The 23,846-nt window shown below is 41.9% G+C and overlaps 1 long non-coding RNA gene across 1 annotated transcript; it reads right to left on the bottom strand.

The window, feature by feature from the left end:
• Nucleotides 1-5,399: 5,399 nt before the first annotated feature.
• On the bottom strand, nucleotides 5,400-17,841 carry LOC105473597 (uncharacterized). Its single transcript, XR_982342.2, has 3 exons — nucleotides 17,717-17,841; nucleotides 17,107-17,232; nucleotides 5,400-5,450 (listed from the first exon to the last, which is right to left on the bottom strand). It is a non-coding gene; the product is annotated as an uncharacterized lncRNA (long non-coding RNA).
• Between the last annotated feature and the right edge of the window lie 6,005 nt (nucleotides 17,842-23,846).

Raw genomic sequence — 23,846 nt, 5'->3', positions numbered from 1 at the left:
AAGATATAAAATAAAATAAAGTGCCACTCCAGTGACTCGAATGATAGGAAAGTGAAACAGCCTTATTGTTGGTATGGAGAAAGTTTTAGTGGTCTGGAGAGACGATCAAACCAGCCACAACATTCCCTTAAGCCAAAGCCTAATTCAGAGCAAGGTCCTAACTCTCTTCAATTCTATGAAGGCTGCAAGAGGTGAGGAAGTCCAGGCATGGTGGCTCATACCTGTAATCCCAGCACTTTGGTAGGCCAAGGTGGGTGGATCACCTGAGGTCAGGAGTTCGAGACCAGCCTGGCCAACATGGTGAGACCCTGTCTCTACTAAAAATACAAAAATTAGCCTGGCATGGTGGCACATGCCTGTAATCCCAGCTACTGGGGGCGCTGAGGCAGGAGAATAGCTTGAACTTCAGAGGCAGAGGTTGCAGTGAGCCGAGATGGTGCCATGGCACTCCAGGCTGGGCAACAGAGCAAGACTATGTCTCAAAAAAAAAAAAAAAAAAGTGAGGAAGCTGCAGAACAAAAGTTGGAAGCTAGCAGAGGTTGGTTCATGAGGTTTAAAGAAACATAATATCAAAGTGCAAGGTGAAACAAGTGCTGACATAGAAGCTGCAGCATTATCCAGGAAGATCTAGCTAAGATCATCAATGAAAGTGGATACACTAAAGAACTGATTTGTAATGTAAATGAAACATCCTTCTGTTGGAGGAAGACACTTTTGAGAACTTTCCTGTCTAGAGAGAAGTCAATGCCTGGCTTCAAAGTTAACTCTCTTGTTAGGGGCTAATGTACCTGGTGACTTTAAGCCGAAACCAATGCTTATTTACCATTCTGAAAATCCTAGGGTCCTTAAGAATTATGCTAACTCTTCCTTCTCAACTCTTCAGGGGGCTGATGTCTGGCAGGAAGTTAGGGTTTGTATTTTTCACCTATGAGTGTGTTTAATTACTAAATAGAGGGAATTTGATAAGCTGCTTTCCTTCCTTGCATTTGTGGTGCCCCCAGAGAGCTGTCACCCTCCTGATTGGTATAGAAATGGCCAAGAGACTTTACTCATGGCACCCTGCATGGATGCTGGGCACAGGGTTGCGAGCCTGGGTGGAATTTCCAAGTATCGCATAGGCTTGGTGTGTGAACTTGGGAAATTCCCTCAGCTTGACCCATTTTAGCACAAAAATAGGGATGTTAGGAAGACCACCCTTAGCACACTGAAAGACCAGCATCAAGTCAACAGGCTGTATTTTATTTGTTGTTATGAAGGACTTCCTGGGTATCCTGGTTCCAAGGATTTCTTTGTGATGTTAGAGATGTTCGAAGAGACACTTCAGAGAACAAGAATTCATTTGTAAAGAAAACACACTTCGGAACTTTTTGTAAACAGCATTTGGGGAATAGGAAATTAAAATGTCTTTCTTTCCCCCTAGCTTCGTAAGACTCCTTACAAAGCACATTTGATGCTGAAATGAAGTCTGGCAGGGCATTGTTGTAGTCATAAAATATTTTACTGTTTTAAATAATAAAATTCAATTTAAATGTTAAAAAAAAAAAAGAATTATGCTAACTCTATTCTTTTTGTACTCTATAAATGGGGCAACAGCCTGGATGGCAGCACATCTGTTTACAGCATGGTTTATTGAACATTTTAGGCCCATTGTTAAGACCTGCTGCAAAGAAAAAAAATTCCTTTCAGAATATTACTGCTTATTGATGACATTGCACTTGGTCACCCAAGAGCTCTAATGGAGATGTTCAAGGGGATGAATGTTGTGTTCATGCCTGCTAACACAACATCCATTCTGTAGCCCATAAATCAAGGACTAATTTTAACTTTCAGATCTTATTATTTAAGAAATACATGGCCGGGCATGGTGGCTCACGCCTGTAATCCTAGCACTTTGGGAGGCCGAGGCGGGCGGATCACAAGATCAGGAGATCAAGACCATCCTGGCTAACATGGTGAAACCCCATCTCTACTAAAAATACAAAAAAATTAGTCAGGCGTGGTGGTGGGTGCCTGTAGTCCCAGCTACTTGGGAGGCTGAGGCAGGGGAATGGCATGAACCCTGGAGGTGGAGCTTGCCGTGAGCCAAGATCGTGCCACTGCACTCCAGCCCAGGTGACAGAGCAACACTCCATCTCAAAAAAAAAAAAAAAAAAAAAAAAAGAAATTTTTGTAAGGCTATAGTTGCCATTATACTGATTCCACTGATGGATCTGGGCAAAGTAAATTGAAAGCCTTCTGGGAAGGATTCACCATTCTAGATGCCATTAAGAACATTCATGATTCATGGCAGAAGGTCAAAATACCAACATTAACAGGCATTTGGAAGAATTTTATTCCAACCCTCATGGAGACTTTGAGGGATTCCAGACCTCAGTGAGGGAAGTAACTGCAGATATGGTAGAAATAGCCAGAGAATTAGAAGTAGAGCCTGAAGATGTGACTGAATTGCTGCAATCTCATGATCAAACTTGAATGAATGAGTAGTTTCTTGTTATGGATGAACAAAGAAAGTGGTTTCTTTACATGAAATCTACTCCTGGTGAAGGTGCTGTGAGCATTGTCAGAATGACAACAAAGGATTTAGAGTATTACATCAACTTAATTGTATCAACATAAAGCTGCAGCAGGGTTTGAGAGGATTGACTCCAATTTTGAAAGAAGTTCTGCTGTGGGTAAAATGCTATCAAACAGTATTACATGCCACAGAGAAATTTTTCATGAAAGGAAGAGTCAATCGATGTATCTAACTTCATTGTTGTCTTATTTTGAGAAATTGCCATAGCCACCCTACCTTCAGCAACCACCACCCCAATCAGGCATCAGCCATCAACATCAAAGCAAGACCCACAAACGGCAAAAAGACTATGACTTGCTGAAGGTTCAGATGATTGTTAGTTTCTTGTAGCAATATTTTAAAATCATGTACATTTTCAGACATAATGCTATTGCATACTTACCATACTGCAGTATAGTATAAAAATAACTTTTATATGCATTAGGAAACGAAAAATTTGTGCGACTTGCTTTATTGCAATATTTGCTTTACTGTGGCAGTTTTGATCCAAACTCACAGTTATTTCTGAGGTGTGCCTGTATCTCAATTTGGACTGGTCATTACTAGCCAGACTTTCTAACTTTTTCCCCAGTATAACTTCTCAACCTGCTGACCTGATTAATTTCATATCACTCTCAATATTTTGAAATGTTTGTTTTTCCCAGCCTATCAAATTCTCCCTCCTTTTATATCTTTCAGTTTAACAAGCAGTTAATATTTAGTGCCTACTATAAGACAAAGAAAATATTTCCTACCTTTAAGCTGAGTACACATTTGGTGAAGAGAGCCACAGTCAGAACAATGGGCTTCTTCTTTTCTATTCTACTACACTTTACATGCACCTCTCTTACAGCAGTTGTTAGGCTTCCTGCACATAGGGAATAGCTATGGAGACAGGACTGCTTCCACTTACAGAAGAGATTTTTGTCTGTACACTAGTGTTAAGTAGGATTTTATATCATAAGGGTTTAAATTGGAAGGGATCCTAGAGGGTGTGATGGTTAATTTTATGTGCCAACTTGACTAGACCACAGGATCACAGGATACCCAGATATTTGGTCAGACATTATTCGGGGTGTTTCTATGAGGGTGTTTTTGGATGAGATTAACATTTAAATCAGTAGACTGAGTAAAGCAGGTTGCCTTCTCCAATGTGGGTGGGCCTCACCCAAACAGGCCAGAATAGACAAAAAGGCCGACCTTCCCCTGAGTAAGAGATAATTTTTCCTGCCTGAACACCTTTGAACTGAGAAATTGGCTTTTTTCTGCCTTTGAACTAAAAATATTGGCTCTTCCTGAGTTTTGAGCCTCCTGGCCTTTGAACTGGAACTACAACGTCAGCTCTCCTGGGTCTCCAACTTGCTGACTCACCCTGCCTCCATAATGGCATGAACTAACTCCATATATAAGCTATGTATACACACACATTCACACACACAGGGTTTGAATAGGCTGTGAATAAGGTTCAGAATAGGGTCTGAATATAGAACAAGGTTCTGTTTCTCTGGAGAACCCTAATATAGAAGCCTTTTCATCCAAACTCCTCATTTTAGAATTGACTCAACTAAGGACCAGAGAGGCCAGTGACTTGCTCGAGGTTACACAGCCACTTGGGAATAAATCAGGATCAGAAATAAGTTCTCAAATTCTTACTTCAGCGTTCTTGCACACGGTGCCACTTGTGCACTGTATTACATTGGTGTGCACATACACACTCACACAGACATGCATGTACTTTCAAAACATGAAAACAACTTATTTAAATGAGAATTTTGCGTTTGTACCAAACAGAAAAGGGTAGTTGAAACTCGAGTAAATTGTGGTGGAAAGTCCACCAGGATTCCATGGAGAGAATTCATTAGCTACAGGATGCAAATAAGATTGGTGGCGAGAAGACTGGAGAGACAGCAACAATAGTTTTCCAGTAAGAATGGAAAAAACTGACTGAGGTTTTGACTAGGTCTGCAGATCTGGGTTAGTGATTTTATGAGTAAGCCAATTCAAGATGGCAGGATTCTGTCTGGCCCGTCTTCCTACTATAGTGCATTCCAACCCAGAAGTATTAGACCCTTCAGAAGCTCAGGTGTCTGGGCTAGAAAACAGCCACATTGGATTGAGCTAGAGGTCCAACAACAGGCTGAACACAACAGAGGATGGACACAACTGCTGAGAGAGCCTCTCGTGGCTAAGGTGTGGTAAGAATAGTAATAGCCATTGAGTTATATGGGCGAGGCACTCTTCTAAGTCCTCTCCTTGAATTGACTCATTTAAGCCAACAATAACTCTACAAGGAGGTACTGTCATTATCCCCTTTTTACATGTGGCAAAATTGAAGTACAGAGAGATCAGTAAATGGTGGGCCTGGGATCTAGAGCAGGTGGTCTGTCTCCAGAGCCTCTGCCCTTAACACTGTAACACCCCTTACCTGCAGAAGCCTAGGTGGATTTCCTTGGAAAACTCAGAAAGTCTTATGTTCTATTGAACTATCCATGCTAAGAAAGGTTGCGACCTTCTACACTGCTTCCTGGATGAGAATGAGGAGACTTGGGTCTAGCTCTGCCATTCATTAGCCACCTGGCCTTTGGCAAGTCACATGACCTCCCTAGGCATCCACGTCCTTCCTTATATATGAATTATGTTGTTAGGCTGATTCCTACAATCACATCTAGCTATGAAATTCTATCATCCTGATCATTATGAGATTATACTATTCACAAATGTTTTTTATCATTATATATATTATTATTATTACAATCTTTCATTATATTTGGGAAATACTTTTAATGATATATAGATGACTTACTAATTTGTGAGTAATAAATCTTCTGAGGGAAAATGTCTTATCCCTTGAACAATATGTTATCATCATGCCCCTTCTAATATTTTCAAATGAGATCTGGAAAGAAAAAAGAGTAAGGGCTGAGCAATGCATTGTTAATTTCTAAGTATACATGGAAATACCATGAATGGGGAAATATACAATGCTTTGATTAATCGAGAGCCATTCATACCATAGTTAATATAAGTAATTGCCCAGTAAAATCTCTATGGTTTATCTAGGCCAACTTGAGATGGGAATTTCAGATCCAGCTCTGGCATAAGCTAGACCTGTGATCTTGAGCAAATCCCTGTGCTTCCTTGTTGTCAGTATTTGAAGGAAGATGTTTGGGCCATCTGGTTTTCTTATGAATATGATGATGCAGATGTGGGCAGGGCTTCCCTGGAAGAGCTCTGTTCCCAAGGCAATTCTGCCAGTGTGGACCCAAGTCAATTGCACCTGAAAGGAGGCCTCAATCTTGGCATCTTTAACAGGCTCCATAAGACACATTGCTAAAGGTGGAAATTTCCAAGTTACATCTAAATAATGTTCAGAAAATGGCAGAGGATATGACATCTCTTACCATCTCCCCAACTCCATGCATAGGGTTCACCAGGAGAAGCTGCCCCAGGTATCATGCATGCTCAGCAGGTAGGTGCTACAGGACCACCCTTCAAAAGCTATTGTTTTCCTCTGAGTATAATGGAAGGTTGTTACCTCTGTGAGTAGCTCCCTTAGAAACAGGACTGTCAGGACTATTCCCAAGTCCCAGCAGAGCTGCCATAAGCTGTGCTTGGCCCTTTAGTATGAAGGCCACTTTAAGTTCTATCTGGTCCTGTCCCCCAAAACCCCGTGTAATTCAGTCTCTTCAGTTCAATACAATTTGCCTCTGAGTGCACCATTTGGGGAGATGAGAGGTTCAGCCTCGGCTCTCTCACTCTCTAGACCTGTGATCCTAGGCAAATCTTCTCCACCCACTCCTATCCATAGCCTATTATCTGCTCTAGCATTTCCTCATTAGTGCTCTATCAGAATTCCAGAACTCTGCCAGGCACGGTGGCTCACTCCTATAATTCCAGCACTTCGGGAGGCCAGGAAAGGAGGATGGCTTGAACCCAGGAGTTCGAGACCAGCCTGGGCACTGTGAAGAGACCTCATCTCTACAAAAAGATTTTTTAAAATTAGCCTGGTGTGGTGGTGTGGGATTATAGTTCCAGCCACTCTGGAGGCTGAGGTGGGAGACTCACTTGAGCCCAGGAGTTTGAGGCTGCAATGAACCATGATTGTGCCACTGTACTCCAGCCTGGGTAACAGACCCATCTCAAAAAAAAAGAAAAAAAAAAAAAGGAAAATTAAAAAAAGAATTCCATAATTCCTAAGCTAATCTTTCTATATTTTGCTGGTTGGGCAACTAGTCAGTTAACTACTGTACTGGTAAATTCTATAATTCTACAGGTAAACACAGGCAACTGCTCATTTCCATGGCCATCATGAGTGTGGCCCATGTGCATGTGTGTGTTTGTGTGTGTGCGTGCACGCAGTTTCCCAACGCTTTTTCCAAACTTGGGTTTTGCAATTCTTAAACACCTATTCGGTTCTTCTCCAAAGATTCTGAGTGTTCCTTTTGTACCAGTATATTTGTACCACACCTACCAACCCCCAAGTAAGCGCTAATCCCCCACAGTAATTAGCCCTAACCAATATTTAAGTGCTTAATTTTTTTCAAGTTCTGTTTGTTTTGCCCATGACACTAATTTATGGTTAGGTTATAATGATGGCAACCACGACCATTTAAACTGCTAAGAAATTCATAAGCTTTTAGGGACCTTATTTTGGGGAGGCAACTCCCCCCCCCCCAAGGTGTTGTTTATTATTATTATTTTTTTAAAATTCTCCCAGGATTTTCTCTCCGCGCTTTACCTCATTCTAGGTATTTTAGGAATAACTAACAGTGAACTTGTCTGGGTAAAACTGCCCTGAGCTATTCTTTAAGTTAATTATCACTTCTTTTGCTTCTGTGAATGGCTGTTCAATGACACTGTCAGCAAGTGGAATGAACCAAATTACTTTAATTATGGAGTAATTGCACAGAGTGATGGTAATTAAATCTTGATCAGTTTAAGTGAGTGAATTAATTGCTCTAACTTGGAATGCACACCACAGCAAGAGGAGTTGTTTTGTAGTTTAATTAACACCATCCACTAAAGTCACATCATATCTAAAATGTAGACAATTAATGAGTTTGATATTATTCTCACCTTTGCAAGAACTAGGACAGAATACATGCTGAGAAAGGTAGTGTACTAAGGGAATGACAGAAAACTTAATATTCTTGTCACTTGTATAGATATATTGGTTGCAGTCTCTACTTTGCCTTCTGGAGAAATGTGCAAATAGAAATATTTCCATATAATTAGCTTCTGGCCCCATTTCATTTCAATATTCCCTGATCTGTGCAACAGTATACATTTCCAAATTTGTCAATGTTTTAAATTTCTACAGCCTGAATTTCACAGTGAATCTATCCATCATTTACTTCCTTTTTGTTTGAGAAAGTCCAACCGTTTTGAAGGTGTGCTTTAGGGTCTTCATAAAATTTGATTATTTGTCAATCATCATTTATTGGAAACAGATTTCCATGCTTCTTCTATTACCCATTCCCTAGCACTGGGAAATGCTTTATGTTTTTATGGCAACTTTTCTGCCTTTATCTAGATCAGCAGTGTTCACTCTTGATGTTGCTTTAGAATCATCTATGGAATTTTAAAAAATTGCCAGTGCCTAGGCCTCACTCCAGAATTTAGAAGGGTGAGACCCAGGCATGGGTATGTTTTTAAGACTCTTCAGGTGATTCTAGTATACATCGCCAGCTGATAACCACTGATTGAGAAATTTCATCTGTCTCATCCCATGAACCCTTAGAGGAAGATAGTATTATCACAGATTTCCAGATGGAGAGCTCTCTGTGGTCAGGACAGAGTCTGAGGCTTGAGAGCTGGACCTAATCCTCAGACAATCTTCCACTGCCTCTCTCTCTTAAGAGCCAATTTATCTAAATATTTCACCACTATGCTCCAGAATAAATCAAGTTGGTAAGTCCTAGTTTATAAACTAGAGAAGCAAAGAAGCAAAAGAAATAAACATGGTTTATTTAGCAGTCTTAGGCATCGTCCTATTAAGCTTCCGATAAGAAAAAGATGTGTTTCTCTCTGTCCCAGGATCGTGATATGTGTGCAGTTGCTTCATTAAGTGTCAATGGGTAGTAATGATTGAGTAGAATCGATGGGGGGAAGTAGCATTTGCCAGTTCTGCCAGATATGTGTAATAAGTGAGCTTCTCAAGGTTGTACATTGTCAAAGGCAGGAGGAATTAGGTCTTCTCTGATTTCCATGTCCATACGCATTGAGCCTCTATGCTATAGGCTCCAGCTCAGAGTTAACACGAGACAATGGAAACTTGATCCAATTCTCTGAGTAGATTCTTGGATGTATTCACATGTGAGTTAAAACGTGAATTGGGTTTTGAAAAATAAAATTTTTCTATGCAGAAAAAGGAAGAAAATGTCCTACAAACCAAAGGTACTTCTGCAGGTCCAAAACATGTATGTCTGGAAAACTTACATGGTCTTGGCATGACTAGAGCATGCACTGTGGAGGGAAGACATTTTATTAAAGCCAATAGACCAAAACTGCCAATCATCCACTTCTAGGCTGAAAAGGTAAAAGTATTTAGCTTGTTGTAGCAAGAGAGAATGAATGGCAGAAAGTTTGTGGAGCAGCCCAGTAATACGGAGTTGGGAAGGGCTTATTATAGGGCTTGTGCTTTTGCTGAGTGGTTCTAAGGTTTAAAAAAGTGCAGGCCCATTCTGGATTGAGTGCCATGAAGAACAGAGGCAATTCAGTAATTGGGTATTGAATAATTTGATTGAGGAGATAGAATAATTAAAGTGGGGCTAGCATCATCAATAGTAAAGTCTTTTGTGTTAGCTGGGAGACGGGGAGGGTTGTAGTCACTTCCGTGGTTGCAGAGTATCCTTGTCTGTGTTTGCTTCAGACACGGTCATGGAGGGAACTTGTCTGATCCTTGCGCTGTGAGCCTAGTTTATGTTCAGCTGGGGCATCAGTGCAGTTGCTTCTCACTTTATTAAGGGACCAAGCCCTTGATTGCCATTTTAAGGAGCTAGGACTTAAATGTTGAAAAGTTTTGAGAAGTGAAAAAACAAAATTTCTGTTTTGGAAAGACCCCTCAGGTGGCTACATGCAGGGTGGCTTTTAATACAAGACGAGATACAGATGGCCCCATAGGAACAGAAGAAAGAACATGCTCCGGGCAGTGAGGCTGGAGAGCAAAGGACTGAGAAAAGATGCTTTCCGGGCAGAAAAGAGAAAACTTGTGCTGCTTAACAATTCAAAGAGAAGCAACAATACCACGTTCCTTGGACAAATCATAGGAAGCCTCTTTATCTTCATGATTTAATGGGGGAAAATAGCATTTTTAAAAGTTTCCTTTTTCGTCGGGCGCAGTGGCTCACGCCTGTAATCCCAGCACTTTGGGAGGCCAAAGCGGGCGGATCACGAGGTCAGCAGGTGGAGACCATCTTGGCTAACACGGTGAAACCCCGTCTCTACTAAAAATACAAAAAATTAGCCGGGCGTGGTGGCGGCGCCTGTAGTCCCAGTTACTCCGGAGGCTGAGGCAGGAGAACGACGTGAACCCGGGAGGCGGAGCTTGCAGTGAGCAGAGATCGCGCCACTGCACTCCAGCCTGGGCGACAGAGGAGACCGCGTCTCGAGGAGGGAGAGGGGGAGTTTCCTTTTTCTTGAAAAGTAAAACCCAGTGTTTACTAAGTTCCTGCCTGGATAAATAGTTTCTGGGGTCACCTAAAACTTGTGGCCTTTTGGCTTCAGCTCTGGTAATGCCCCTACAGTAGCCTTTTCCCACTTAGGATGGAAAGAGTTTGCAATATGTTCATCCTGGCACAGTTCAGAGGAAATACACCAAAGCAAAGAGACAGCTGGTTCCGGATTTTCTTTGGGAGATAAACTCTGTCTGTTTGTCCAGGACTGTGAGTCATGAATCACCTGCCAAGAGTCTGAGCAGCAGAGAGAGGGACAGGTGAGGAAATGGGTGAGGTCACTCTGCTCAGGCCTGGTTCTCCAGCTCTCGCTTCATCTGATTTTGCCCCAAAGGAAGAGTAAATGGGCCATTCTGGAGAAACAAGAAATTAGTAGAATACAACAAAATACTGGAAATGAGGAGAAAAAAGGGAGAAAACTTTGGTGTCAGGCAGGAGGTTGGCAGGATCTGGGCAGAGAGGAGAGGGAACGGTCTTACTTTTAAAAACGGGGTCCTAATTATATTGTTTTCCTGATTTTTTTTTAATCCACAAGATTGTCATTTACTGATGTAAAAACAGACAGAGAAGACTCACATGATAGAAGGAAAAATTAACTGAACGATGAAATCAGTAACAACAAATCACATAGTATTATAACTACTAATGACCACAAGGAATTGTAGTTATTGGTGGGGGAGGAAGGATATGAAGAGATCCAAAAGTCTTTTCTTTTAGTCTTTTTGGGTGGGGGGGAAATTGCCTCAAGTTGCTTAACTATAATCTGTGACAGCACATTTATGTAAATAGCTTTGAGCAGAGTGCTTCTCAACATTTACTTCTATCCCATTTAACATGAATGTTTTGAGGAGCAGATATTGGTTTGAGAGCAACATTTTATAAAATTCAGATGACTTATTTACCCAGTACTTTTACAAGCCTATTCTGCAGATTAATTTTTCTAAAACTGTTTTTTTTTTTAAGCCAAATGAAACCCTCAGAAAGTGAGGATTCCATTAGTTAATGACCTTATGTTTTAGTGGCAAAAAAGTGGCTTTGCAACCCATAAAATGTGTTAATGTAGGGATAGAAATCTTTATCCTTCCACTTATACTAGGTCCAATCAACAGAATGGATTGGGCCTAAATAATCTGACATTAGTATTAAAACAAATATTTAAAAACACATGTATCCATTACTGGTACATTATGTATGGAGTTTAGTTCTTGGTATTAAGATACATCTTGACCCCAAAAACGTTCAGTAGAAACCATCACTATATGTGAAGTTAGGTAGGGAAAACAGATTATGATTTATATCAGTTTTTCAATTAGTAGCTGAGAAAAGATTTGATGGCCATTTACAAATTGATTAGCAAGACAGCAGATTAAAAAGACAGTAAAAAAGACGGTACCTTGTGGCATTCTTTGCTTTATTGTCTTTGCCTATGACCAGCTGCAGTGTTGAAGGACATTTGCCATGAGCAAACCGTGCACCGATTTTCAGATTTCACAAGTAAGCAATGCTGGCACTAGCACAAAAGGCATGCCAAAACCTCCAAAAACCATAAGCCGGTTCAGTGATCAACAAGGTGGAAGTGGCATTACCTATGGCTATATGGTTAATTTTAATTGTTTTCCAAAAATACAGTTTTACTTATTTCAAAACATATCTCACTTTCCATTCAATTGCCCAGGTTTTCCAGCACCTAATATATTAATTACCCAATAACTCAGCAGTCTCCAGCCTTTTCGGCACCAGGGACCAGTTTAGTGGAAGACAATATTTTCATAGGCTGAGGGGTCGGGGTGATGGTTTTGGGATGAAACTGGTCAGCATCAGATCATAGGCATTAGTTAGATTCTCCTAAGGATCACATAGCCTAGATCCCTCGCATGAGCAGTTCACAACAGGATTCATGCTCTTATGAGAATCTAATGCCACTGTTGATCTGACCCCAAGGTGGAGCTCAGGCAGTAATGCTCCCTCACCCGCTGCTCACGTCCCTCTGTGCGGCCCAGTTCCTAACAGGCCGAGGACCAGTACAGGTCCATGGTCAGGGAGTTGAGGACCCCTGCAATAACTCATTTCTTTAGCACATATCATTTTGAGCACCTGCCATTTGTTTTCATTCTGTCAAACCCCATGGGAGTCTATACATAGATGCATAATACATGGCCCCTGCCCTCATGGAGCTTACACTTTACATGAAGAATCATTAAACATGAAATGGTGGTCTGTTAAGAAGATAACACTAAGTCATTAACCAAAGCCACAGTAAATTGCTTAAGTGTCAAATAAGTGGAATAGCTGGCATAAGTGCTCTCAGCTCATGTCAAGCAGGAAATCACTGTTGGGTTGGAGTTGTCAGTTGAAGCTTTATGAGAAAATAGGTAGCAAGCGGATTCATGAAAGATGAATTGGGGAAGAGGTATGCTGGTAAAAATCAGCTCCTGGGATGGGGAGCCTGATTTGTAGCATTTGTCAATGTCCACAAATACTCCCACCATGGCTGACTTAGAACTGCCAATCAAATATTAATGAATTAGAAGTGGGATGCCCACACTTGGCACACACGAGCCACACTGGTGCAAGCCAACTCCCGCACCACTGAATGGAAGATTGACAAGCGATCAAGATTCATTCAGCTCAACAAGTATTTTGAAAAAGGAAAGAATGGTATGGTTTTAAGTTCTCTCAGTAAGTACAATAGCATTTTACCTTACTTCCTTCTCCTCCCCAATTCCCTCTGCACAGTCCTAATTATAAACTGAATACCTTCGAAAACTGCATGAAGCACCTTTCCTATTAAAGGTGACAATGCTGACATAGCACCATCACTGCCTTTAAGGTGCTTTTCTCTGGAGTACTGGCCTCACCCTAATCCATTTACTTCATCTTTCTCAGCATCTCTTATGAACAGGACACACATTTCCAAGACAATGGGTCCAGAGCAGAAGTGCAGGCTGGGCCCCCAGAACACATCAAAGTTGCATACAAGCACAGCATTAGACCACATTTAACACTTGGTAGAACTTGGCTGATTTCCTCCCTCTTAGCTATCCATTTGAAGTGTGCAGTGAGGACCCCAAGTCCTGATCTCATCATTCAAGAGATGTTAAAATGCCTGTGGTGAATCTGACTTTAATTTGCCACAACTGCTAACACAGAGGCTTTGGAAACTAAAGCAGTAGCAAGTCTCCTGTGTGAGGCCAGAGCTCTTGAGGGGGCATTTAGCAGCAGCAGATTTTACATGTATGAATCCAAAAAAATTAGTGTGCCTTAAATATTTCTAGCAACCTTCTAGGTTCCCAGTTCATGGCTCAACAGGGGAAAGGCAAGGGGCTCATTCATTCATTCATTCACTGTAAAAGGATTAAAATAGATCTCGTTTTTTCTGGCTTCAACCCTTGTCTCCTTTTTCCTTTTTCTTTTCTCACCCCTGCCCCGCCCCCTACTTTTTTTTTGCTACCTCCCCTTCCGTGAACCCTGACTAACAGACAACCCACATGCTTATAAAAACAGCTCTTGAAAGAACAGTTCTGACAGTTACTGGGATGAGACTGCCCCAGTGCTCCCAAGCAGGAGGCATAAAAAACCCAGAGCAATCTCCAGCTGTTCCAAAGGCAGATTGGACAGCAGTTAGAGATACAGAAAATTGCAACCTCCACCAGACCACAAGGACAGGCCCCCACTCTTCTCAATCTTTGAAACTCCCAATACTGCTTCATCTTGGGGAGTTTCTGGGTCTTCAGATCTAGATTCCCATCAGTTGAATAAAGCCTTTAACCTGTATTTGAATCACTTGAACTATTGATTTTTTTCCCTGACACAACAAATGTATATTGACCATCTCCTCTTGCCAAGTATATTCAGGTGCTTTGGGTATGTTGAGGCTCAGAAAACAATATGCCAAAGTAAAAAACTTAGAAGCAGCCTCAGAAGCAAACATTTTTCTCTGACCTTCTCCTGCTCTCTTATTCCGTAGTTCCATTCTCCCTCAAGGCAGGTCATAGAAACCAGAACCACCTTTCCTCAACGCCAGGTATAAAACCTAAAAAAGCCTTACTCTAACTTTCTCTCTGCCTTTCTATGTAAAAACTGGCCATAAAGAAATGATCTGACTTACCTTGTTTAGGTCATTAGACCGCCATTCCAGAGAAGGAGGAAATGCATGCTCAGAGAGGCCAAGAAGAATCTAAATAGGCTTTGCTGGGCTTCCCAGCTCAGTCTATAGCTAGCATTAGATGTTACCCTTTCTACCCAATCATATTTCTACACAATTGTCCAGACTTTGTTGAACCTAAGCATAAAAATGGACAGTTCCTCTATTATCCTTGATTCTTCATTCTGAAGGCTCCTGTGTATACACATTAAAGAAATTTGCATGGGTTTTCTCTAATTAATCTGCCTTTTGTGAGTTGATTTTTCCACAAACTTTCAGACGCCAAAGGGAAAACTCTCTCTTGGCCCCCACAGCTGTATCAGCTAACAGAGTAAAGAAAAGACTTCCTGCTCTCATGAGAGTCTACAGCCTGGCCATCCACAAAACCATGGGCTGCCTGCTTTTGGTTGGGACAGCGGTTTCATATAGGGGGGCCATAAAAATAATGACTGAAGTAGAATTCTAAGATTCCAGACCCACTGCCCATTCCCCAAATATTGTTTATGACCATAATCCTCTCTCTGACTTCCTGTTTTCATTTTAAATTGGAATAAATGACCTGGTCTTTACCAAACACTGTATGTTTCAGAAAGGACTTCCAAAAGGGCTTTCCAGAAAGTACCAGATTCTTAGCAATGGCTTGAGGTAGGAAATTAAAAATACATTCTTAATTTATTTGATAGGAGCAATGGGGAGGTCAAATAGCTTACTGATTTCTCTAATTGTATATCTAAATCACCCAACTCATTGTGTTTGCTAAGAATTACTAAAACAATAAATGATTACTACCAGAATGGTCTTTTATTGTCTAGAATTTCTGGTGTATGGTGATAATAAAAAGTGAACTGACTTTTAGTTGGTTTTGTTTTTAAATTCTCTCCAGACAATGTACTCTATTTTGCCTGCACCCTGATCTGACATTCCCACCCTTTCCCCTCCCTTGGGACACCACAGCTCTTATTTCAAATGTTTTCTTAGATCTGTCTCATCTGGAAAGTTTCTTCTGACCGATCCGTGCCAAGCTGACTCCCAATATCTGTTTCTTCTGCGATTTCTGTAGCTGTTATACTCTATCTCTTTATAGCCTTTATTTAAATGCAATGCTAAATGTGTTTAATTATTTCTTCCTGTAAATCATGTTTCTCCTCAAACAGAATTTAATGAGGGCATAACTGGATCTGGCACCCATCACCTTCCAAATGACAGAAATTGTTCATCAATTGGTAGTGGATGAAGGTGTGGGTGGCAAGTGCAAGCCAGTACCTCTCAAAGGCCCTGCTCCTTCGCTGTAGGAAAGCGTATCAATGCCCCAGCCTGGGCCCAAGTTGTGCTCCTTGCAGAGACTCAGCTACATCCAGCAATGTCTAATGACCTAGTGCAGCAGCCCACCAAGTATCTCCTAGGAGGGAGTGGGGAGTCAAGCCAGTGAGCATAATCTGGCAGCAACATTTCAGGAATAATGGGCAGAATGATTCTGAGTACAGGGTGGGCACTCAGCCTAGGGTGAGACGGTAAAAAGGAAGAATGTAAAAGCTCCTTGAAACTTCAGGGCCCCAGTCGTACTGCTGGGGGCCTCTGTAACAAGTCTTACAAAAGGTTGGGACTCTGCCCGCCTTTGCCACAAATTCTTGTGCAGATTCCACAGCATGGTCTCCGGACAATGACAGGAGCCCTGTGCAGAAGCAATATGATGAGAAGAAATAGCATCAGGAAGGGGTCGTAGTGTCTGACAAAGGCAGTGCCTGTCAGCGATGGTCAAGCCCAGCAGGTGCCACCTATTAATTGTAAAACCCTAATATTTATTAAAAACATAACCTTGCTCCCAGCACTAAGCTAGTGTACTTTATGCATGTTATTTTATTAATTGTTCACCATCTTATGAGGTAGTTTGATCTCATGGATACAGTGTTATAGAATCAGCATGGCAGCTGGCTGGATTTGTTCAAGAACACACAAGGCACACCCCAGGAAACAGACACACTTGTGGGGTGAGCTCTCCAGGAGCTGAATATCGGATGAATGTTTCCAGTGGCTGTTTTATTCATGTGACCCCATTCTATTTCACAGGTTGGTGAACCCCTGGAAAATGTGGGTGGTAATAATAAAGAAATCATTCTGGGTTAATGAGAAGGTAGATAAACACAAATCATGAATAACGCAAAATAATCTATGCTCAAATATCCGGAGGGATGGCACTGTCCTGACAACCCCAGGATAGCTCTGTAACTAGGAGCAAACTGATTAGCACTGATTGCTAGCAGATTGCTGTCCCCTGCAGGGCGAGAAGAGTGAAGACACGCCTTGGGAGTGTGCATGAGGATGGGAAGCTTCTCACCATCCTCCCTCTCCCCCTGCCACCCCTAGGGGAGGCTAATTAGCTGGTGCCTGTTCCTAGGCCCCAAAGAAGTGACTGCTCCTTAACTACACTTAGGTCAGTGGTCTCAACTTCAGCTACTGGCTGTTAGAACCACCTGGGGGCTTTAAGAGTGTCCCCATTCACCCTCTGAGAGATTTATAATGTAATTGGTGTAGGGTATGGCCTGGGGGCATCAGGAATTTTTAAGGGTCCCCCAGCTGTTTCTGATGTGCAGTTGCCAAGGTTGAAAACACCTGGGTTACAGCAAGCCCTGACAAAGGAGAATTGATTGCACCTACATTTATTGAGCAACTATTATCCCCAGCCGTTGTGTTGGGTGCTTTATACAGATCCTTTATAATCCTTAAAATCAACTTACAAGTGGCTATGATCATCTTAAGACTGAGTCAAGGTCACAGTCCATTCCATTTGCCAGTCCCCAAACCCAATCTTTTTCTGCTAATCTGTTTCCTCTTCTAGAAGGACAACACCATCATTCCAAACACTGAAAGAGAGATAAAAAGAGACCACAGACTATCTTCTCAAACGCTCTTTGTTAAAGATATCTGTGAAGAATTGTAAAGAGAGGCTCTATGACACCTTTTCCACCAAGATTGCATAATTGCTGTTGAACCTGCCTCCTTCCTCACAGTTTTGCTGCCCAAACCTCCAGAAAGGGTCTGTCTCTGTTACTTGGTACTTCCTTTTTCTCATCCTTATAATGGTGCTATGCTAGGTGCTAAGGGATATAGCAGAGATAGAGTACACAGTGCTGGTCTTCAGGAAAATCCTGACTTCAGTGATTGACTGAAGTGACAAGTATTAAATGAAACTACTTTGGAATAGTAAGTAATATAGGGCAGGGGGCTAATTACACGAAAGGCAGTGAATTGCTCTAACCCCTTATTTAAAATGTGACCCTTAGACCAGCTGCACCAACATCACGTTAGAACTTATTAGAAATACGGACGCTCAGGCCCCGCCCAGACCTGCTGATTCAGAATCTGCATCTTCAGCCATCTCCGCGTGATGCATTTGTACATTAGCGTTTGAGAAGTCATGGTCATGAGCCATAGCAGCATTACTTTGGTCCCATTTCGTTGCCGTAGGAACATCTGTTTTATCCTTTTTTTTTTTTTTTTTTTTGAGAACTAGAACTCACCGCCCCTCCCCCAACACACACAGTTTTTTTAAGGGCATAGTTACAATTCTCCCTGCCCTTCTTAAAGTACAGAAAACCAAGATGAGCAGAGAACTGGGATCTTGTTCATAACTAAGTCTTTTGTAAGGCTTCCTTATATGGCCCCAGGTGCCCTGGCACAGCTGCTGATATTTAGTTACGTTCTGCACCAGCAATTCTAGCATTTGGGAATGAAATTCATTTTTCTCTCTCTGGATTATGAAGGCCTGGGGCAAAGGAGGTGAAGAAAGCGGCACTCGGAGGAAATCTGTATTGGAAGTATCAGGTGTGACAGCGAGGTCAGAAGCATTTTCATTTTAGGTTCTGGCGTTTTATTTAGGCCTTGGCAATCTATCCCTTTAAATGGAGATGGGAGAATTTCTTTAATAAGGCCACAAAGAAAGATTTGTAGTTCTAAAGGGCTCAACATTTGACTCACAAGCCCTCATATTGAGTTACACCCTAAATAGGGTTTGTGTTGTCTCTGTTTGCAATAATTACTCTCGGAAATGTTCAGTGAAGTCTTCTCGATCATGATCTTCAAATACTTGTAATATTAATTGTTCCGTTTAATAAGGAAATCGCAGCCCCATTTAACCTTACGTCAGTGTATGATTTTCATTTAGTCAAGTAATGAAGGGAATAGGTTCTTCAGATCCTGGATCTCTTTAACGAAACTGTTCTGCAACTTGTTTTATCATTAAGAATAAAGACCCACCTTTGCTATTGAACATAACCAGAAACAAAACCTGCTCAAAGGGAGGAAAGAATGTGCACAGACTGGGAAACTCTGGAGTTCAAAGGATGTGGGTGACTTTAAAACAAACTGTGTTGATTCTTGCGAAGTTGCAGAATTATGCAATATAATGTTTGCATTTAGGAAAATTAATTACGATCCCGAGTCATGGGTTAGAAATATAATTAAACTGATTAGTGTCATAGGATAAAAATAAAACACGAGGCTGTGACAGCTTCCCGCGTCCCCTTACCCTCCCCCAGAAAGACTCTTAAAGGAACTTTTAAAACATAAGCCTTTGTTCCCTCAATCTATGGTGCCCAGGTCAGGTGGACCCTGCGGCGTGGCTGAAATATTTCAAACAGTCACTCACAAATGCGTCATTTGACCTGCTGTTCTTCCAAAGAGGTGTGAAAAATATGTTTCTTGCTGAGATAACTTGAAATCAAATAAACATAATCTTTTTAATTCTTTCTAAATAGTTCCATATTTTAAGTCTAAACACAATAGAACACAAAGCTTCTGGCTTTAAAAAAAGTTTTTTAAAATTTTTTATGTGTGTGGTGGTGGTGGATTTTTCTTCCTTTTAGTTCATATTAGTTTGAATGTAAGAGTATAATTTACATTTAAAACCGTGGGAATATATTTCCCTTGGTTTGGAGACACACACAGCATATGGCAATGAGGTTACTTGGTTAAATGTGTAAGTTTGCTTTTATGAGTGCTATCTTTAACAAGGACAGATGTTCTTATTTATATTAACCATCACTTGATAGACCAGGGGAGCCTTCACTATGGCTTGCAACAAATTGAACAATATTTTCTTATGTAAAATTGGTTCTGGTCCATTGTTTTTATTTATCTGAAATAATGACATTCACTCAAGTTTGTAATAACACTGTCATGGCTGAAGGGAGTTTGCTTTAGGTATTATATCTATTATCTGCTCCCTCTCCTTTCTTTAAACAGAATCTCTAAGGGGAAAGTCTAAATGTGGCTCGGATTTAAGAAGAAGAAGGGGAAAAAAAACAACCCCAAAAGCTTCCCTAAAACCTCACGGTGTAGGATGTTATTTTAGATTGTTTTAAGATTTTTAATAATTCTTGTTTGCTTGCCCTTGGCTTTGAGCATTGGATAAAACAGAACTTGCCTTATTCTTAAGGGAGAATTATATGGCGTGGAGCTGTCACACAATGCTCCATCCATTTTCTTTGCTGTTTTATGAGGCAAGCCTACCTAACCTTTTGCCCAAACAAGAAGTGTTTACCTAGGACTTCCCAGCAGTGGATACAGTTAGCAGTTTGAAAGTGTTTGCTTTTCTTCACCACCACTAGAGTATGCTCTAGTGCCATGAGATTTGCATGTTTTTTTCTTTAGATCGTTGGGAAGGTGGATGATGAAATGCCTAGAAAAAAACAAAACACCCCCCCCCCAAAAAAAGACACCTCTCTATCTAATTACAGAAGTGTCCCTTTAATTATCTTAGTAAGACTGGATTATGTTCGCCAGTTTGATTAAGGTGGAACTGAAGACAACTTCAACATTCACACATGACAATATTTTGAGTGAGTTTATATTTTGTATTTGAAGTTGTTCTACTCAGTTCCAGTGCAGTGGTGAGAAATACTATGTCACTTCCACCCATGAGCTACATTTTCAGGCAATAACTCTTTCACTTTACTTATAAGCATCACTGTGGGCCCAGCACATGAATGTGTGGTGAGGTTACTTGGGCAGAATTAACTCCTTCGAAGACAGAAAGGTGTCTGCAAGCCAGGATGGATGTGTCTCCCATTTTTGTTCATCCCCACCATCTTTAAAAAACAAAAACAAACAAACAAACCTAATCACTATCTGAGTGGCAGACCTTCATCAATATCAATACGTTCTCTAGAATTAGAAGGCTTAGCTTGAGGATCTGCTGCCCTCGTCTCAAACCCCTGGCAGAAGCGCCCGCACTTGATCTTGAGTGCCCGGGGTGGTGGTAAGAGCACAGTGCAGGATCCCCGTGGTGGCTGCCTATGCTGGAGAACTGCCCTGTGTTCATCACTGTGATTCTAGCACATTTGATCAGCACCTCCTCCTTCATCCCTCTATTAGAACATCTTCATTCCTATCTTCCATCTTCCTTCTTCCCTAGGAGCGGGCAGGTCATAGAGATTTTCTCTTGGCACTGTGGGCCTTCAGTTCCTTTTATGCCTCTGGTGACCTAACGTCCTTTTGCTCCTCGACCTTTAAACAGCTTCAAATCCCAAACAACTTCCTCCTCCAGTACATTAATCAGAATTTCTCCGAAAAGGCTACAACAAGGTCCTTAGAGCTGGGACTGTCTGTCTCCCTGGATGTCTAAGACTCCTGCTCAGGGTTCAGTGACTACCACCTCTGGGTCTCACATTCTCCTTCTGACCAGGGAAGGTTGCCCAAGACTGCTTTCCCAAAAGTATGTGACTGGGTCTGCCTGGACAGACAGAGGCCCAGCTCAGGGGGAAGCTTTGTGGGCCAACTTGAACAGATTGGCTCTGGAGGGACCACAGCCCAGAGAGCCACCTGAGATGGCCCAGGATGCCAAGCTTCCTTTGCCTCTAGATGGGTTATAGGGACCCCCATAGATGTCAAGTACCACCTGTGTGGTATTTGATGATCCTCTATTCCTGTGAACATCAAGTTAGATTCAGAGTTGACAGTGTTCCAGCTTCCTTTTCAGGTGGTGGGCAATGCTCTTCAGTTGAAGTTGTCTCTTGCACAACTGGGACACAAAGAGGTATCTTGGGAGATACCACTGCACTCCAGCCTGAAAGACAGAACGAGACTCTATCTCAAAAAAAAAAAAAAAAAAGAAAGAAATAAAAGAAAAGAAAGAAAGAAAAGAAATACTACGTTAGAAAACTGGCTACAGTTGGTCTTTCATTGGCATGGCTCTCTTCTCACTCTATTTAAAGAAATACCTAAAGAAGAATCTCTCAAATTCAACTCATCTCTACCATCACCCTCCTTGCTCCATCCTGACTGATTTCAGGACACGCTGCTTTGCACCTGCAGCCTTGACCACACACCTCTGCTCCTCCTGTGTCCTTGGGCCCTCCTCCACTGGGAGTCCTGTGCTGTCTGACTGCTTGGGTTCTGCCCAGGTAGCTCACTAATTCCTATATCTGAAGCCAGTTATGGGGATAAATCCAGTTCCTCCTACCCCAATCCCACCCCCACCACCCCTCTTATGCACACACTCAGGCTCTGGAGCCAATCCTAGCCCGAGACAAGGACACTTAAAAAACTAACTCCAGGACTCATATCAAATCAAGTGGTATAGATGAGATAGCATCCTATCATAATTGGTACGTGGGCCCTGAGATGAAATTGCTGGGTTTGGATTCCTGCTTTGCTGCTCATTGGCTATGTGACTTGGCTATGTCAGCTAACCTGTCTATGGTTCCCTTTTCTCATCTGTAAATGGGAATACAATTTTTTTTTTTTTTTTTTTTTGAGACGAAGTTTTCTCTTGTTGCCCAGGCTGGAGTGCAGTAGCGTGATCTCGGCTCACCACAACCTCTGCCTCCCAGGTTCAAGTGATTCTCCTGCCTCAGTCTCTCAAGTAGCTGGGATTACAGGTACTCGCCACCACACCTGGATAGTTTTGTATTTTTAGTAGAGATGGAGTTTCATGATGTTGGCCAGGCTGGTCTCAAACTCCTGACCTCAGGTGATCCACCTGCCTCGGCCTCCCAAAGTGCTGGGATTACAGGCGTGAGCCACTGTACCCAGTCAATATTTTTCTATCTTACAGGGTTACTGGGAATATAAAATGAGATAATGTGTAACAGCTAAGATTTTTGAGTGCTAACTTTGCGGCAGGCATTTTTCTAAGCATTGTGGGTCTATTAACTCATTTCACTGGTGGAGATAGGTCTCAGAGCCAGGCAGGCTCAGTATTCATGGTCTCATCCACTATACTATAATTTATATAATGTGTTTGATAAAGTACTTAGCATTAGTAGGAGTGCAATAAATATTAATCTACAGAAAGTCTGCCATGCGTTCATCCTGATTCTGATCCATTTTTTATTTAGGACAGAATCTGGATTATTGCTTTATATGCTGTGACTATTCTTTTATCCTACGGTCCAATTATTGGTGGATTCACCAGTGTTCTCTGAGACTCCAGCTTACTACGTTCTCCAGTCACCCATTTCCCTCAGGACTTGGGTTCTTTCTGTTTCAGCCATCTTCTAAGAGATCCTAGGGGATGGGCTCACTAGCTCATGCCTGTAATCCCAGCACTTTGGGAGACTGAGGCGGGCAGATCACAAGTTCAGGAGTTTCAGACCAGCCTGGCCAATATGGTGAAACCCTGTCTCTACTAAAAATGCAAATCCGGAGGCTGAGGCAGGAGAATGGCGTGAACCCGGGAGGCGGAGCTTGCAGTGAGCTGAGAACCGGCCACTGCACTCCAGCCTGGGTGACAGAGCAAGACTCCGTCTCAAAAAAAAAAAAAAAAAAAAAATGCAAAAACTAGGCGGGCATGGTGGCACGTGCCCATAGTCCCAGCTACTTGGGAGGCGGAGGCAGGAATAACGCTTGAAAATCGCTTGAACCAGGGAGGCGGAGGTTGCAGTGAGCCAAGATGGCACCACTGGACTCCAGCCTGGGTGACAGAGCAAGACTCTGTCTCAAAGAAAAAAAAAAAAAAAAGAAACAGCAAAAAAAAAAAAACACACAAAAAAACCAGAGATCCCTCATGTCCCTCATGTGAGGCCTTGCTGACCCCTGTGTCTTTAACCCTAGCAATCTTTGTGTTCTGGCTTCTGTCATCACCATGAGAAGGACATGGTTGTGCTAATTTAATGGAAGATGAGAGATACATAGAAGAGAATTCAGTCACCCCAGTCCTCCCAGCCAAGGTCATCCTATCCCAGCTGGGAGCTAGCCAACTGACCCTCAGACAGGCAAGCAAGTTTAGCCAAGATCAGCAAAGTCACCTTGCCAATTTCCCCAGATGCATGAGCAGCAATAAACCCTTATTGTTGTATGTCGTTGAGGTTTTGTGGTGTTTTCTTACAGAACATTATTGAAGCAATAGATCCATAAATGTTAAGTGATAGCACATGGACGCAATCAACGAAAACCAGAATGTGGGAAATTATCCAGGATAAACAATGTAGTTTCTTCTCTTGTCCTGTATATTCTCTCATCCTTGTATTCTGGAGGA

Source organism: Macaca nemestrina, chromosome 7 (genome assembly GCF_043159975.1).
Source record: "Macaca nemestrina isolate mMacNem1 chromosome 7, mMacNem.hap1, whole genome shotgun sequence".
NCBI lineage: Eukaryota > Metazoa > Chordata > Mammalia > Primates > Cercopithecidae > Macaca > Macaca nemestrina.
The sequence above is the reverse complement of the archived record's forward strand: the minus strand, read 5'-3'. Positions and strand labels throughout refer to the sequence as shown.